The sequence below is a fragment of the Lepisma saccharinum genome, chromosome 23, assembly GCF_977018435.1.
Source record: "Lepisma saccharinum chromosome 23, izLepSacc3.1, whole genome shotgun sequence".
NCBI lineage: Eukaryota > Metazoa > Arthropoda > Insecta > Zygentoma > Lepismatidae > Lepisma > Lepisma saccharinum.
This window is the reverse complement of record NC_139251.1, coordinates 60,759,038-60,777,457: the sequence shown is the minus strand read 5'-3', so window position 1 is coordinate 60,777,457 and position 18,420 is coordinate 60,759,038. Positions and strand designations below refer to the sequence as shown.

The window sequence follows — 18,420 nt, the reverse complement described above, 5'->3', positions numbered from 1 at the left end:
GTTATAGTACCAACAAGTTTTATTTCTTCTGAAATCTTTTCTATTTCACCTTACATCCCCAATTTTTCACTTATGGAATTACTTCTGAAAGATCAATTGTAAAATGATTTTTAGCTGTTATATAATATTCATACTGGCTGAATTAAGTAATGATAATACTATAATATTCTAATTTATTGCAATATAATCGAAAGAAACTGAGCACATACCTGTCTTTCTATTTTAACTACTCTTGAAGCTAAACTTATTTTTGACACATATACATCTTTTGCTTTGGAACCCTGTTTTCCTAGAATCTGGTCCAGCCTAACAACAGAAACATGTAATAAAATTAATTACTGTAATACGAGAACATTCTTTTAACATTTTCATTAATAAATTGTTTCAATGTTGCATATGTTAACACACATATTTCTTGTTTAATTTTTACATTGGGAACTCCATGGTAGTCATTAATTTGTAACTGAAAATTACAGTTTTATTTTTTACTAATAGACTTCTTAATTTTATATAAAAGTATGATCCGGAGACATAATAACATTAACGTGTGAACACAAGAGTCACGAAATTGTAAGCTATTTATGAGTGGCCTAATCACTTGCAAAATGTTAGTGAAGGTGATTTCAAATTTGACTCTCAAAAATTTCAACGAACGACATAAACATTGAACAAGCAATGCAATGTAGTAGCATGTGGAAAAGTGCAGAAAAAATAGTGAAAGAAGTTGGAATTTTGTTTGCAACAATATGTGATGTCAAGAAAACACAAAATACACCATAACTTGCCATATTTCACAATATTTAACCAGTCTTGATGAAGGAAGAGAAAGGAATCGTTACTTCAATCAACACCCAGTGTGCAATCCAAGGTGGTGAAATATTGAAACTTGAAATTAAAAAAAAAGTGAAAAAAAAATGGCCATGGGGCCTTATTTTGTGCTGTTTTTTTTTTTTTAATTTTGTTCCTGGTTATATACAAGTAAGAGTAAACACAATTATTAATGAAGAATAAGAAAGTCATCCTAATAGTACATATCCTTACTGAGTAACACCATTTTAATGCACCACTATAACTGCCAAATTTCTGTTGTTTCTAAGTTGAGCATACGAGGGTTGTTCGGAAAGTTCTAAGAATCAGTCAGAGATGATGATGCAATCAGAACAAAAGCATGTGCATCTGTTCTGAATGTTCAGGGAAAATTGCATCGTCACTCTTCCAATAGTCTGGTTTCCATAGGCATGTGATGGAGAAAAAGTGCAAGTGATGTAACAACATGGAACAAAAGGAAGTTTGTGTGGTCATCAAGTTTCTGGTGAAGAAGGGATTAAATGTGACAGCCATCAAAGCCGAATTGGACACAATGTTGGGAGACTTTGTTCCATAATTTGCCACTGTTAGCAAGTGGACGACGCTGTTCAAGCTTGGACAGAACAGCATTGAAGATGACCCCCACAGTGGATGTCTGCCAACCACCATCACACCAGAAACAATCGATAAAATCTATGATATGGTGCTGGCTGACCGAAGATTGAAAGTGCGGTAGCTCATGAAGTGGGCATCTCAGTGGACGAAGTACACCACATTCTCACTGAAGAGTTGGACATGAGAAAGCTTTCGGCGAGATGGGTGCTGCATCTGCTCACACTGGAGCAAAAACGCATTCACGCAGTGACTTCCACTGAATGTTTGGTGCTTTCTCAGAAGAATCCTCAAGAGTTTCTGCGGCGTTACGTCACTATGGATGAATTTTGGGTTCATCACTACACGCCTGAAACAAAAGAGCAGTCCAAGTAATGGAAGCATGCAGATTCCCCGCCACCAAAGAATGCAAAGGTGGTTGAGTCAGCAGGCAAGGTGATGGCGTCAGTTTTTTGTAACGCGAAAGGAGTCATCTTGATAGACTTCCTGGAAAAAGGCAAGACCGTCACTGGAGACTACTATAGCAACCTCCTGGACCAATTGAAGGTAGCAATCCAAGAGAAGAGGCCTCACATGTAGAAAAAGAAAGTGATGTTCCACCAGGACAACATGCCTGTGCATTCAGCCATGGTCACAGGCTGGAAACTTGACAAACTTCGCTTCCAGGTGCTACCCCACCCCCGTACTCTCCTGATTTTGCCCCCAGTGACTTCCACCTGTTCCCAAACCTGAAGAAATTCTTGGGTGGTAAGAAATTTCAGTGCAGTGAATAAGTCATATCCACAGTGACAGGCTATTTTCCAGATTTGGACGAATCCACATATTCTGCTGGTGTCAAGGCATTGGAAGGCAGTTGGCAGAAGTGCATTAATCTTCGAGGATATTATGTTGAAAAATAAAACCTCAATTACTCTGATATTGTGTTTCTTTCTATCGGATTCTTAGAACTTTCCGAACAGCCCTCGTATTACCACTTCTGTATTTATTACTTTTATATATGGTGTTTTCTTGGATATGCTGATACATTCATTTGTATCCAGCATGATTCTTTACTAGCAACAAACTCTTGTGCAGTCACGGACACTTCTGGGTTGTTACAATCCTATTGACTTTCAATGGAATCATCACAACCCAGAAGTGTCTGTGACTGTACATAAACATTGTAAATGAATGTGTTACATTTTCTTAGGTATTAAATTCATGCATTTTTATATCACAAAATGTTTAATGCAGTTTTCACTTGAAGGATGTACGCTACATTTTGTATGCTGAATGAAATCATACTTCATTCTGCAGAAACAATGAATTTAACACACATGGAAGTCTTACAGCAGTGATTATGGGTTTAAGTCCTGGTCAAGGTAAGGTAAGTTTATTTGTATTTGATCTTTCATATCATTCGTCCTGATTATCGAATTTAAATGAAAGAGGCAGAAAAGTGTTATTAAAACAGAAATTACATTTTTTAAAAAAAGTTATAATGGGAAAGCTTAATCACAAACATATCTCCCAAAGTCAGGGAAAGTCCTTAGACATAGAATACACTCAAGAAAACAAATATATTGCCACATCTAAATAATACACTATTAGATTTTAGAGAATTAACTCATAATACAGAGTGATTCAGTAAAAGCATGCTTTCATGGAATCACCCTGTATAAATGATGATATTCACTATATCGATATAACACAACAACAATGCAAATAAACCAAAATATCATAATGCAAACAGTATATATTGCTTTAATAAAATGTATATCTATATTTCTTTTACATACTTTTACAAAGAAGTATTATGCAATTTGTTTCAAATGTATTAAATACTTACATAATAAATTCCAATAGTATCCTCCTATTACAATGAATTTGTTTCAAAATGCATCATGCTTATAGAAATTGCATATATAATTTTAAATTTCTTGCACTGTGCATTTTAAACTAACCATGGAAAATGATAAGGAAATTTAAGAAATGTAGAAGAATTAAACATTCATAAACTGAAATAAATATATTAATTACCACAAGTATGGCAGATTGGCTAAAACAATGCTTGAGTTATGTCGCCTATTCTTAAGAAACACATTCTTGTAATAAAACACCACATTCATTTCATGACATACATACACATACAAAACTACACACACATGTAAGGTAAAAATATTGTCCGGATTTGTGTGTAACAGTGATAATGCACAAATAAATTACAAGCAATAGACAACATGCTGTAATTTGTAATACTCACAAAACCTATCTAATTTAGCAGGAACTCATATGTGGAGTAATTTTCTACCATGAACCTAATAATTAGGCAAAATTTATGCTATACTATGTTTCCCCAAATCAAATAGAACCAAAATAAATATATTGATGTTAGTTAATATGTTTTGATTGATTGAGTTGATGTTTTAAGTCCACTTTATGCACAGTAAGGCTAATCGGGACTGGACCTACAGTTTAAAGTGGGATCCGAATGACTATGTACCTTCACTGAGTATCGAACCCGAGACCCCTTGATTACAAGGCGACGACACAACCACTGTGCCATCAGGGAGGTCATAATATGTTTTGGGAATAATAATGAAAATATGTTGAGTTGTTGAGTTGGTGTTTTAAGTCCACTTTATGCACAGTAAGGCTAATCGGGACTGGACCTACAGTTTAAAGTGGGATCCGAACCACTTGTGCCTCCACCGGGTATCGAACCCGGGACCCCTTGATTACAAGGCGACAATAATGAAAATAATATGATACAATTTCAAATTATTGTATTTTGGGAAATATTAAACACATTGAAATATTTATAAATATGAAACAGGTATGTACAGTTACCGGCAATAAAGATGGAGCACCTTTAACTTGAAATACTCTCTTCCCTGTAAGGCGTTGTGTGTGTTGCCTAACTCTATGATGGTGGTAGAAGCTGACATTGAAAATTTGCTATTAAACTGCTATTATTGTGGTATAGTTAGACAACACACATATAACACCTTGTAGGGAAGCAAGTACTTCAGGATATAGGTGTCCCAATTTTATTGCTGGTGAGTGTACATGATCCATGCATCTATTAATTTGGCATATTCTACAAATTTTTGTAGCCTCTGTACCATTCACATTGCAAATCCACTATGGATATTAGCACGGGTCACCAACATTAACATAATGCCAAGTAAATAGATGTTCAGATAATATACAGTGTGTTCCATTCAGACCTCCCACATTTTAATTGATTCTTTCTGAAAGGTTACGTAAGATAATGGAATGTGAGAGGTACTAGACGAAAGAGAAACTCAAAGAATTTTATTGCATGACCTCGAAGTTCACAGTTCTCTCACTATGCAGCGCCACAATCCCATGAAGCACAATGGCGACTCCACAGCAACGCGCACAATCTGTGTTCTGGTATGGAGAGACCAAATCAATCATTACAGTGCAAAGAAATTACCGGAGAGAATATTGAGGTGAGACACCTGATTGGAAAACCATTAAGGCATGGTGTGCGAAGTTTGAACTGCTTGGAGGCTTGGCGAAGTGATTTACGTGGGCTCGAATATCTTCCACCTTCTCCTCCTAAACACGTGGACGAGAACCACCGGAGTGTTTATTAACACTTCCAGTTACCAAAAACTTCGCACACCATGCCTTAATGGTTTTCCCCATCAAGTGCTTCACCTCCATATTCTCTCCGCTAATTTCTTTGCAAGGTAATGGTTGATTTGGTCTCTGTATACCAGAATACAGATTGTACGTGCTGCTGTGGAGTCGCCATTGTGCTTTATGCTTCATAGTGAGAGAATGGTGAACTTCAAGGTCATGCAATAAAATTCTTTGAGTTTCCCTTTCGTCTATACGATGCACGCTTTTAGAAGCGATATTGGGCGGGGCCACGCAGAGGGTGTGCATGGCGATCAGCCAATGGTAGGAGTGCAACGTTGCACAGTTAGGAGACTGCGGCACGGAAGTTAAAAGCAGTGTTCAGTATTTTTCTTGCTCGCAAGAAATTTTCATAAAACTCGCCACTTTAAGGTTCATCATAAGATGGGGAAATACATTTTGAACCTGACTGTCCAAGTCCCATGAATTTTCGTCGCATACAGCCAGAGTTATCGTTTCTTGAAGAAACAAGGGAAACATCACCTTTCATTTCCTTCTGCCTGTTTTTTTTTTTTTTTTTTTTTGTTGCCACCCTGTTGACGCAGCTGAGTTGTTTTGTCTATGGAAAACTGTGGGTGTTAAATTCACCTCGATATAAACAATGACCCTTCATTGTTCTGGGCATTCTCGAACATTGAAAGTCTGGGTCAGTTTGAGTTCAGCGTTTTCGTAGCAAGGCCGGTGTAAAATTATTTGCTTATCGTTCACTCGTGCGCCACAAAGAACAGTTTGTGAAAAGATTAAATACAGCCTGTTCGTGCAATAGTGTGTATTCCGTGTGTTCTTTTTATTTTTAATGATGTCACTCTCAAAACCTAGCACCAGTAGTACAGGCACCAAGGGTGCAAAACCTAATCTTTAACCTTCAGGAGAGTGACTCGGAAATGAGTGAAATCAGTGACACGGAGACCGAGGAAGACGACGAGAGCGGTGATGAATAAATACCTTCAAGCTTCTTTCAGGTATGGGTTTCTCGTATATGCTACAGTGATATGATATTATAATCCTATGTAGAAATATTCATTATATTATTTCACTGTACTCATATATACTGTGCATGCATTATCAAAATAATGGATACATCGCAAATTTTCTGTCCTTCCCTTGCGCTAGCAGTTAGTCTGGCAACAGCACAGTAGGACTGGCTGGGTATTGGCCGAACTCATGTTCCTTCTAAAAGCGTGCGCCGTATAGTATGTACCACTCGCATTCCATTATGTTTCATAACCTTTTAGCAATGATGAATTGAAATGTGGGAGGTTTGAACAGAACACACTGTATTATAAATAAGAGAAGAAGGAAGTACAAATACATTTTATTTTAATATCACAAAAGTCCATTGTTATCTTTTTTATGAGCTACCAGTAGCTCTGACACTGACTGGGAGCACTCCAGGATTGCAGTGGTGATGGGAATAACTCAGAATATACACTCCGGCTATTTATCATTATGTGTTGTATGACATCATCATTAACAATTAATATGTAATAAGTAATAAGTATAAACTTGTTTTGACTCGTACACAAGCAGGGTGACCACTCTAGGACCATGATAAAATTCAAGTATAATTCCCGGTTTTCAAGGAGGACTTTCCAAAAATTCAAGGATAAAAGCAGATGTTTCTTTCTATTTCAACCTCTCACCACCCACACAAATATATTAAGGGTCTGTGTTATTCCAATATATCCCACATTTTAAATTAAATTAAATGGTATATGTATTTAAATATTTAATTTAAGGTGCAGAGTTGACATTTTCCATTTCACATACTCTGACTCGAAGTACATCTACAAACAGAAGTCACAAATGTTACGGGATATACTAATCTACAAAAAATTGGTAATTATACAGAGTGTCCGAAAAGTCACGCAACCCGGTGTTTACGACCGTATAACGGAATAGCGAAACGGAATGAGAAGAAACGCTTTCTGCCAAGAGAATGCCCTGTATATTGGGAAAATTTAGAGAGACAAACATATGTAAGAACATGCATGTTTTAATAACAAATAAGCAAAGTGTTGCCAAAGGCGGAAAAAAAATATTTGCATATCGTGTATACTGATGCACAGAACTCACTGAGGTAAATTATTGCAACATTTCACAATACCAACGAACAATTTGGATGGCCATCTATTGAATTTGACAGAAAAAAACTTTGACGAAGTTTCGAAAACATTGCAGAAGGGAATAAATGGGCTGTTCCAAAAATCGATGTTTTCACAATATTACGAGGGACACTGGCAACACTGTTGCTGTCACCTGTCACTAACAGATGTGTTTCACCTCAGACTATCACACTAAGGCACTTTTAACGACAAAGGAGAAAGTTGGTTATTCTCGAACATATGCAATAAATTACATACACCTGGCAACCCTGAAATGTGGGTACAGAAGAACGTGTATCAATTGTTATGTTTTCTGTGCCTTAGGTGGTTGCTGTTTGCCGCGAACGGCATTCCAGATTGTGTCTACTTATGCTGACGTCTGTGTGTTTTTAAAATGCCATATTCTACACAGGAAAGAGTGTTTATTGTTGAAGAATATATCCGAACATCGTCATATTCTTGCATAAGAGAAGCATTTAGATATACCCACATTTCAGGGTTGCAAGGTGTATGTAATTTATTGCATATGTTCGAGAATAACCAACTTTCTCCTTTGTCGTTAAAAGTGCCTTAGTGTGATAGCCTGAGGTGAAACACGTCTGTTAGTGACACGTGACACCAACAGTGTTGCCAGTGTCCCTCGTAATATTGTGAAAACATCGATTTTTGGAACAGCCCATTTATTCCCTTCTGCAATGTTTTTGAAACTTCGTCAAAGTTCTTTTTCTGTCAAATTCAATAGATGGCCATCCAAATTGTTCGTTGGTATTGTGAAATGTTGCAATAATTTACCTCAGTGAGTTCTGTGCATCAATATACACGATATGCAAATATTTGTTTTCCGCCTTTGGCAACACTTTGCTTATTTGTTATAAAAACATGCATGTTCTTACATATGTTTGTCTCTCTAAATTTTCCCAATATACAGGGCATTCTCTTGGCAGAAAGCGTTTCTTCTCATTCCGTTTCGCTATTCCGTTATACGGTCGTAAACACCGGGTTGCGTGACTTTTCGGACACTCTGTATTAGAATTTCAAACTAAAATTTACCTAAGGAACTTCAAGATATATCTTACCTTGCAATAATCTTTCACATGTCATAGATATTGTTCTGCAAAATTCAATAAGAAAGAAAACGGACTGAGAAAATTTTCTTTTATTTTTCTTTTCTTCCTCGATAAAAATAAAGGCTAAACTTTGAAAAAAACTAGTTTTACGGCAATTATAAATATGTATAAATTCAATGAGATTTGGAATAATTGCAGTTTTTCATGTCTATGGAGAAAAATGCATGCATAATTCCTGGAATTCCCAGTGAGTAGCCACCCTGGCGAGCAGTGAAAGCACGATAAATTTTATTAAATCCATTTCTTTGCAAACTGACAACAATATTAATTTAGTAGTAAGTCTTGGAGCTTTCCTGGCAACGAGTGATGAAAAGATGTGCTAATGTTTTCATGAGGCACCATGCTGTTTAACCTATTCCAGGTTTTATTATTTTTGATCTTTCAGTGTCTGGGGTAACTGCCCTGCATGACCCCCCCAACCCTCTCATCGTACATCTCTGCATTCTATAACCTCATTGGGTATGAGGGTGAAAAAAATAAATTTATCAAATACTTATAATTATATATAATCAACAAAATGTAAATTTTCAACTACAATGCTTTGCATATTATGTGTCGAACATATTAAAAATTAAATATTTTAGTTTTTCAGAGGTTGCCTTGTATTTATGTCCCTTATTTTTCTGTATAAAATTATGAAATGGATCAGCTTATTTTTTGTTTTTTTCAAAATGGAACATATTATATAAAACAAAAAAGGGGATGATTATAATCATTTCACCAGGCGATTGTAATTGTATGATTGGTCTTTGTTGTAAGTTATTGATATTTTGATACTCAATTTTATTTTCAACTTTTTGACAAAATATTAATATGTTGCCATTCGTCACCGGACACCCCATACTAGTAAGTTAATCTGGTCGCAGCACCACATCAGTATAGTGTAGGGCCACCTTTCGCCTCAATGACGTCCGCAACCCTTCGAGGAAGACTTTCCACCAATTTGCGATACGTGTCGACGGGAATTTTGCCCCATTCCTCCTGCAAAGTGGCAAACAGCTCAGTGGTGTTTTTTGGGTGGCATGGCCTGGCTCTCAAGCGGTGCTCCAACTCGTCCCAAAGATGTTCAATGGGGTTGATATCTGGACTTTAAGCTGGCTAATCAAATTTTTGCACACCCATGTCCTCGAACCACGTGTTGATAATGCCTGCCGTATGACATGGAGCATTGTCATGCTGAAACAGGTATGGGTCAATACCGAATTGTTCCCACAATGTCGGTAGCGCAGAATTGTCCAGAACTTTTTGGTATGCATCGGCATTCATGTTTTCCCAAACTAAAACAAGAGGACCAACATACCACGAAAAGCAGGACCAAACCATGATGCCACCTCTGCCAAATTTCACTGTGGGTACGATACAGTCCTGTAAACAGCGTTCACTGGGCATACACCACACCACACACGTCTATCGGACCGCCACATCTGGTAGCGCGATTCATCACTCCATAGGACGGATTTCCATTGTTCAAGAGTCCAATGGCAGCGTTCCTTGCACCACTGTAACCGACGGGTCACATTGCGGGTATGAGGCTTGTGAACTGCTGCGCGACCATGAAAACAAAGTGCGACGATCTCCCGGCGGACAGTACAATCACTTGCAGCACTACTGGAAGCTGATCGAAACTCCTGTGCCACCATCTGTAACGACGCCTTCCGGTTTGACTTCACCACACGTTTCAAGCATCGACAGTCACGATCTGTTAATATTTTAGGTTTACTGGATCTGGGTCAGCATGTCATGACCCCTCTCGCTTCCACTTCACGATAACATCACTCACTGTCGACCGGGGTATCTGAAATTTGTTGGAAATCTCACGGGTCGAATGCCCAAACCTGTGGGCGCCAATGATCATCCCTCTTTCCACCTCACTCAGTTTGCGATCGTCTGTCCATATTGACTGCTGTAGCTGGTATGAGTGTATTCTCAACTGGCAACGCCTTTTATATGTTGTATGACGTGTACAGACGATCCCAAGCACTTTTTGAGGGGTGTCCGGTGACAAATGGCAACATAGTGTATTAATAATATAAATTAAACTATTTCTTCCAAAGTGTTTTTCATATGAGTTTCCACTTTCCTGTGCAAGGTTCTGAAGTTCGAACTACAATAGGAGCAAAAGGTAGTGAAAAAATAATAAAAATAACATACAACACCTACTGTAAATTGGTCACTGACGATTGTATTTGTCTTGTGACCTAATCCACATCGATGACCACAGAATGACAGGTTAAGTGCTGTGCATAGAAAGTGAAAAGCCTACCTGAACTGCAGGTTTCTCACTCTGTTTAACAGATCTGCATGGCCAGACGAATATTGCTCGATCACATCCTTAACATCATAAGGTTTAAGCGCTTCCCTAAATTTTCTTCTAGCGACAAAATACTTCAGCTACGAAAAAGGGAGACGGAAATTTTCAAAAAGAACAAAAAAAATTACAGTAAACACGGAACTAACTAACAAGCAGCAACACAAAAAATACAACACAACACTGTACTTCAGACAACATACACACATACATACGCACACATATGTGAAAAACTAGATTAGTTCTAAACAAACACAAATTCACATAATTCACAAACCACGCACGTTTCACAGTGCGATAGACGGCAGGCCCAATGGACAGTCCATGAGTGTGTACAAATACGTGTTAGAAGCATCCTGAGAGAGAGGAAAAAGTATCGGACATAAAAAATAACAAACTAAAAGTTATGTCGTTGTTCCAAGGGATGCGTATGAAGTGATATTGTTGAATTCAGTTGAATCTTCTTGCAGCTAACAGCTTAGTTTTTAGGATTTTTAAAAATGAATCTGTTACTAGAGTTTACATGATAATGAAATGGTTAATTGTAGTTTTCCTACTTTATGTCACTTTCTGCCTCTTTAGGTTAACCGCGATGATGAAGATGAATTATGGAACACATACAGGAGAATGAATACCCATGCCAAGACTACGATTCGAACCCATAATATGCTGATTGTGAGCTGAACACACAATATTCCCTGAGATGGGATATGTGTCAGTGTGTGTAAATTGACACCATACATCAATATTCATTAAAGCCTTTTGGAGTGTTTTCTTGGGTGTTTTTTAACAGAAAATTTGACAGGAAATTAAAATATTTTTGACAAGCAAATACAAAATTTAAGTCTCTTTACATGTTATTCATAAAATATATTTTAGAAAACATGATTGATTTATTGATTTGGTTTATTTTACTTCACTTTTCTGCCAGTTCAGGCTAATTTTGAAGATGAGGATGAGTGATAGACTCATGTAATAGCATATATTTTCTGATGCTAGTGGATACAAACAGTATCCAACTGAATTTGCTTGTATCTAATTGATGAACACAAGTATCATTCTTATAAGCCATAACTGCAAGACGTTTAAGCTGTATTCATCAATATCTCCTTATTAGTGAATCTTCGATGGACAACACAGGGATGTTAAATGCATTAAATGAAAAGAGGATGCAGTACCTCGATTGTAAACTCTTTACACGACTAAGAAGGTCAACGTGGCCAGCGGAATATTGTTCCATGACATCTTTCACATCATAGGGTTTCAAGGCCTCCTTAAATTTACGCCGAGCTACTAAATACTTGAGCTATAGAAACAAAGAAAGTAAAGTTAGTGAGCAGTGTATGGGTAGAAGACAATGTGACTTCAATTTTTATATAGGGTAACCCACAAGTAATGAAGGAGTTCATAATTCTATAATTGTTTTCTGTGGTCATTTTTTCATTTTATTTTGCTTATCAGCTTTTCTAATAATTATCTGGGCCAAAGGAAATAGTAAACTTTATAACCTAACCTACTAATAAATCAAAACCATCCATTTTTTCTTTTCTCTCTATCACTTCAAATTCAATTTAAAACTTACTGAAGAAAAAAAGGTGTATGAAGAAAACAACAGTCACTGATTATCACTGAATATCCACCAGAAAGAATTTTTCAGAATTTTAACTTTATGAAAAAAATAAATAAATTCTCACTGAAGAAAAAAATGTGTGTATGAAGAAAACAACAGTCACTGATTCGTATCACGCTGCAGACATGAATCGAACCTAGGACCCGGGCATCATAAATAAATAAGCTAATCACGTTATAAAAAGGGGTCCCACTGAAGCATTGAAAAAGAGCTTCTTAAAAGCTCACCGCAACAGCGTTCTTCAGCGGAGTTGGAAGAACTCCGCTGACATAGCATTAAAAAAATAAAATAAAAAATCAGCGTTCTTCCTCAGAATTGCCGTTGAAAAAGGACGCGATCGAGTCAACCGTCGTAATGGCCGATAGTTCGAATTTTATTTAAATAAATCACATAAAAAATATCAATCTTAATTGTCTTCAATTTTCCGTCAGATGAAGTAGTTACAAAAAAACTCCATTTCTAATTGTTTTCAATTTACATTGAATCCCGATATCGCGAGAGAGTATCCAGCAGAAAAAAAATTAACTTTATGAAAAAAAATAAAAAAAGAAAAAAATGTGTGTATGAAGAAAACAACAGTCACTGATTATCACTGAATATCCAGTAGAAAGAATTTTTCAGAATTTTAACTTTATGTAAAAATGTTAAATTCAATATATTATTAAACATTGAAACTCCTTGATTACTTATGGGCCACTCTAAATCTGTTGGGACATGTCAATTTAGATTGCATAACAAGCGGAACATTTAGTACACTCATGCAAAAAAGCACACGTCTAAAAGCTGTATGTTGTACAACATAGTGGGTGAAAATTTACAATGTCACACTTGCAACTCGCTTACAGATACCAACGGAATCAATTTCTTACATTTGGACATACCAGTATTCCTTGGTAATGATTCATATTGTGTATTAACAGTGGTGTAGGAACATTTTAAATTTGGAGGAATCATCATTCCATGTCAAATCAACCAAATATTGTTTAAGATTTTTAATATACATATATTTTTTGTTTATTCATTATACCTATCAAAAGGACAAAAACTGTAAATTTCAGAATTTTTGGGCTCTAAGTTTTTGAGCTATTGAATATCAAAAACTAATTGCAAAAATTTGATATATTTTGAAATCTTTAAACAGCTGCAAAAACTATTTATCCTGAAGAGCTCAAATTGGTGTCATGCTCTTGTTTTTAATGAGCTTTAATTTGAAATGCAACATGACTGTATTATTTGAATTTTGTATTTTTTCCAAAATTCAAAATATCTTTTTCGAAAATCTAAAAAAAAAAACTTATATTTTTTTCTAAATTTTCAAAGACATCCATTGAATATTTGTGTGCAAAATTTCATAATGGGATGGCAGTCGGAAGTTAGCATGAAATCTGCTAAATTTGTTGACTTCCATGTTAAAACCATAACTATAAGTGGTTGATGTTGAAGTCTTCATATTAATCTATTTTATAATGTTTGGAACACAAATAAAATTAAAACACCTAATGTTTATCACTTTTAATAATATAATAATAGTATGTGTTGCACAAAAAAATATTATGGTATGTAAAAACTTTATAATATATAAATGTATAATATTGAAATTTGAGGGAGCTTTCAGACCTAAGTGACATGCTACACTTTCTTTCACTATTTGCTATTATTAATGAAATAACTTCAATATTGCATAAATTTTAATGTAAAATTGAAAAGAAAGTACCTTGAAAAGCAACTTTAAATAAATACTTGATGCACTATGGGTACCCAGATATTAAGCCCTGGTGGTCCACAACAACGAAAGGTATTCAAAGAAGGCCCATAGCAAATCAATAGTTTACTGATTTACAAGGGCTATTTCATTTTTTCAACCTCCGTTAGGGCATGAAATCAAATCCACAGTGGAAAGCAAATTGGGTTTATTGACAAAAGTTACGTACACATATAATCTACTTTTCAACGTAATCAGATTCAGGCATTTATCATACCGATGCACCAGCTTTCCAATACCCTCTGCAAAAAAAGGTGCTGCCTGTCAGTTGAGCCAGGTCTGCACGGTGTCCCGAAGCTCCTCTTTGGTGTGGAAGCACCATCCTCCCAAGCACTTCTTTATCACCGGGAAAATGTGGAAGTCACTAAGTGCCCGGTCTGAGTTGTAAGGGAGGATGAGCAGTCTTCGGACAGTTTCAAAATCGTAACCAATGCCTCATCCGAACCACTTGATCCACAAGCTGTACGGGTTCATCTGAGCTCGCCACAGAGTTCCGTCCCTGACTAGCACCTTTATTAAATTTCCTGCACCATTTGCGAACCACGCCGTCACTCAGAATGTTTTTACCGTACACACAGCTCATTCGACGGTGAATTTCCCCTGCATTGTGCCCCTGTGCCTGTAGAAGTTGTATCACACTGTGCACCTCGCACTTGGGGGGAGAGTCAATTGTAGCAGACATCTCTACGCACCCGTCACTCAGCTTCAACTGAAGCGTTGGTCTTGGCAGTGGCGGTGGTAGTGGCAGGGAAGATGCCAATCACGCTTTGTGATGCCCCGCTTCTTAATGCTTCACAGGCCATCTGGCGGCACCATCGGAGGTTGAAAAAAAATAGCCCTCGTAGATTGTTTTACATAATGCTGGGAATAACCTATTAAGGTATGTAAATGAACCATGAATCATTGAAAATTTTGGAGTTATCACTAGTTCACAATCGATACAACTATTGTGTGTGTATGAGAAACAGAACTTTCAATCACTTCAAAATGTATTTACATTTAATACTTTTTTCTATTGGTAATTATTAGGGATGGGACCGATTAATCGGTACTCTATCGGTATTGACCAATAGAGGCATATCAGTAAAACTACCGATCCGATATATCGATACATATCTGATAATTTAGTGCAAAATTCTGCCATTTTGTTGTAATTTTTATGAATAATCTCCATACCCTACTTTCTAAAAAAGTAAATGTCTAAATATGGAATTTCTTTTGCACTGCAGTCACCTCGAAACACATTTCTTAAGGAGGTCAGTGAACCTTTCAGCTTCTTCAAGGACCATTTCTAATTTTATATCAGATCAGTAGAATATTGGTTATCGGTATCTTTTATATTGGTACTTAATCGGTATCAGTCAAAATTTCACATCGGTCCATCCCTAGTAATTATGCTTTTCGTAGGAAATCCATTATTGTGACAGCAATTAGCAAAATCTGCATTTCAATAAAAATATGAAAAGTTCCTTTGGTCTTTATTGAATGGTTAGTGCAGTAATTTTGCATAATATATAGCCCTGAATTAAAGTGAAAATTTAAATTTATTTTAACTTTAACTGAATGAAGCAGCCTAAGCTGCTTTGAAGTCTGCATCAGCAGATGGTGGCATGCTCTTCCACCTCCTGCCAGCGAGAGCCCTGCAGAATGTTTTTAAATGTTCCCTTCATATGTGGCAGGAAGAGTGGGATAAGGTAATGGAAAACAATCTTCGCGATATTAAGACAAAATGTACATAGCATTACGATTGAGAAGAGGTCATTTTAACTTGGCTTCACATCGGACACAGTCATCTCGCAAAATGTAATTTGCTGCAAGGGTTGGACCCTCCAATCTGCATGTATGTAATGTTATTTTAAGTGTTTGGCACATTATTATAAAATGCACCAATTTTAATATCCTCAGACAATCTTTCAACCTTCCCATCTGTTTATCATCGATGTTGGGAGATGATGACGGTGCTTTAACTAACGTTTAATATTTTGAGAAGCACTGGCCTTTCATACTGCATCTGAGGAAGTTTTTAGTCTTGCTTACCTTTTCAAAGTGTTTTACATGTCCTGTAGGAACCTTTTTTAACCTTGCACTTTCAACCACGCTCAAGGTTTTTACACCCCTTTTAACTCTCAGGTAAGGATATTTTATTTTAGAAAAGGAGATTTTCTCTGCATACTTTGAAGTGTGCATATATGATGCACCCCAAAAATTTTAACTCATTCATTCATTATTAATGAACATTTTTGGAAGATTTTGTAATATGTAAAATTATCCACTATATGGATAATTTTAAAGCTACAGCTTACTACAGGATAAATTATAGATGTGAATTTGAAATTAACTAAGACAATGATAATAACATATACCTTCTTTTGGATGTCAAAATTATCTGATCGACCTTCTTTAGAGCTGCAAAAGTTATAAGCAAGACATGATAAAATCTGTTACAATTGATTATAAAAGGTATAAAAATGTGATACAAAATAACATCAATAGGATGATGAGTCATAAGAACTTTTAACCAATTGCATCCATGACTTGCTCATAACCTTTCTGACTTTGAAGAAGGATTGACAATGGTCCAAACATTTGGTCAACCAAAAAAAAAAAAGGTGACCACTGTTTTGGTTAATTTCAGGTTTTTAAATGTAAATAATTTCCCTATAATCGTACAATTTTCTTGCTTAATGATGCTGATGACTACTTGGTGTGATATATCAGATTTTAAATTATAATTCTTTGCTTATTTTTTTTCATATAATTAATATATGTAATTCAATATAATGAAAATAATGTTTCTAATAACACAAAATAACTCCCAATTTCGAAGGAATCGAGGGTTTTTCAGATTGGTCAAACTTTATATTAAACATAGTGTTCTCCACGTTTTACATACATCGGTAATGTTTCATGTTAATGACCTCCTGAAGTGCACATAAAAGAATATGTGAAGGATCCTTCACTATTTCTTGATTTTAATCTTTCAATTTCTTTATGATTAAAAATACTTGAATTTTATTTCTTTACATAAACAATAAAACATTCTTCATTGATGAATAAACCTGATAAAAGAAATATTGAAACACTTCCAGAAATGGATATCATTACCATTATCCCCTTAGTTATTTGATTTGAAATTTTAATTGTGATTATAATGTAGTCTACTATTGACAATTAATACAGGGCTATTTAAAATTATTCAATTTTTTCTATGCAGCTCATGATACACGCGGTATTTATAACCATGTACGTTCATTGATGAAGACATACTCAAAAGTTTTATTTCATTACACAGTACCCAGTAGATACATATTTGACCCCTTGGAGGCAGGTGTTACAAGATAGGAGGTGATGACTCTGAGATGCATTTTTTGTGCTCGAATTTAATCAAAGTCAGTTATTTACCATTGTCCAACACACTTCTCAGAAAGTCTTCCTTCCATTGTGATCATCAGGTGTTAAAAGCTCGAAGCAGAATATGGCTTAATTAGTTGCTTTCAAAAATACATAACACTGTCTGTTCTGGTATGCCAAGTTCCCTCAGATTTTCCAGGACTCCTGGGTAATTTGTGCTTCTGGTTTTTCCTTTATTCAAGCACCCTACCCTATTTTCTGAAATTGTGTGTCGCCGATGAATGGAATTTGTCACAGAACAATGAAAACTGAGTATGATGTAATTGAAACACAAAAATGCCTTCTCAATGCCTGCCATCTTTTAAAACATGCCTCCTAGCAGTCAAATGCATAACTAAAGGACACTACCTATTACGAAAAGAAACTTTGAGAGTCTCTCCATCAATTGGTCTGGTTATTAATGCCAAATGTTTCACGACCTGTCCAGAAAAAATAAAAAAATATTGAAATCCTGACAATCATTTTGAATAACCCTGTACGTTTGTAGTAACTACATACAATGTACAGAGAGTGCAAAAAAAGATAACCGAAATATGGGAATGAGATACGACTTCGGTTACCTTTTTTTGCCCCACCCTGTATAATGATTTCTGAAGCAGTACAAAATTCGAAATATATATTACAGTAAATTACTCAGCCATTACTGACCTTAATATAACATAGTTATGATGAAGAAAAATGAAGATGATGTGTTTATAATGTTTACTGTACATACAACACCAAAAGTACAAAAAATAAGAGTTTTGAATACCTATAAAACTCTTTGTTACCTTTCTAATTGCTCGAATAGCACCTTTATGTTGATTGGTCAATTGTATATATCGAGGTTCCTCATCTTCATCTGGAAAAGAAATACAAAATATAATAAGGAACTGTTCCCAAGAAGAAAGTTGTCAGATTTCTTGCACCATTTAGGGATTAAATAATTGAAATCACATTGATATGTGCAAGAAGCACCCAAAATTAATTCCAGCTCTATGTTATTGAGTTTTCTTTAAATTGCAAAT

General features: G+C 35.8%; 1 long non-coding RNA gene across 1 annotated transcript; it reads right to left on the bottom strand.

The window, feature by feature from the left end:
* Positions 1 to 212: 212 nt before the first annotated feature.
* Positions 213 to 18,256, bottom strand: LOC146005228 (uncharacterized). The gene is made up of 3 exons (XR_014443996.1): positions 18,184 to 18,256; positions 10,566 to 10,693; positions 213 to 306 (listed from the first exon to the last, which is right to left on the bottom strand). It is a non-coding gene; the product is annotated as an uncharacterized LOC146005228 (long non-coding RNA).
* Positions 18,257 to 18,420: the final 164 nt, after the last annotated feature.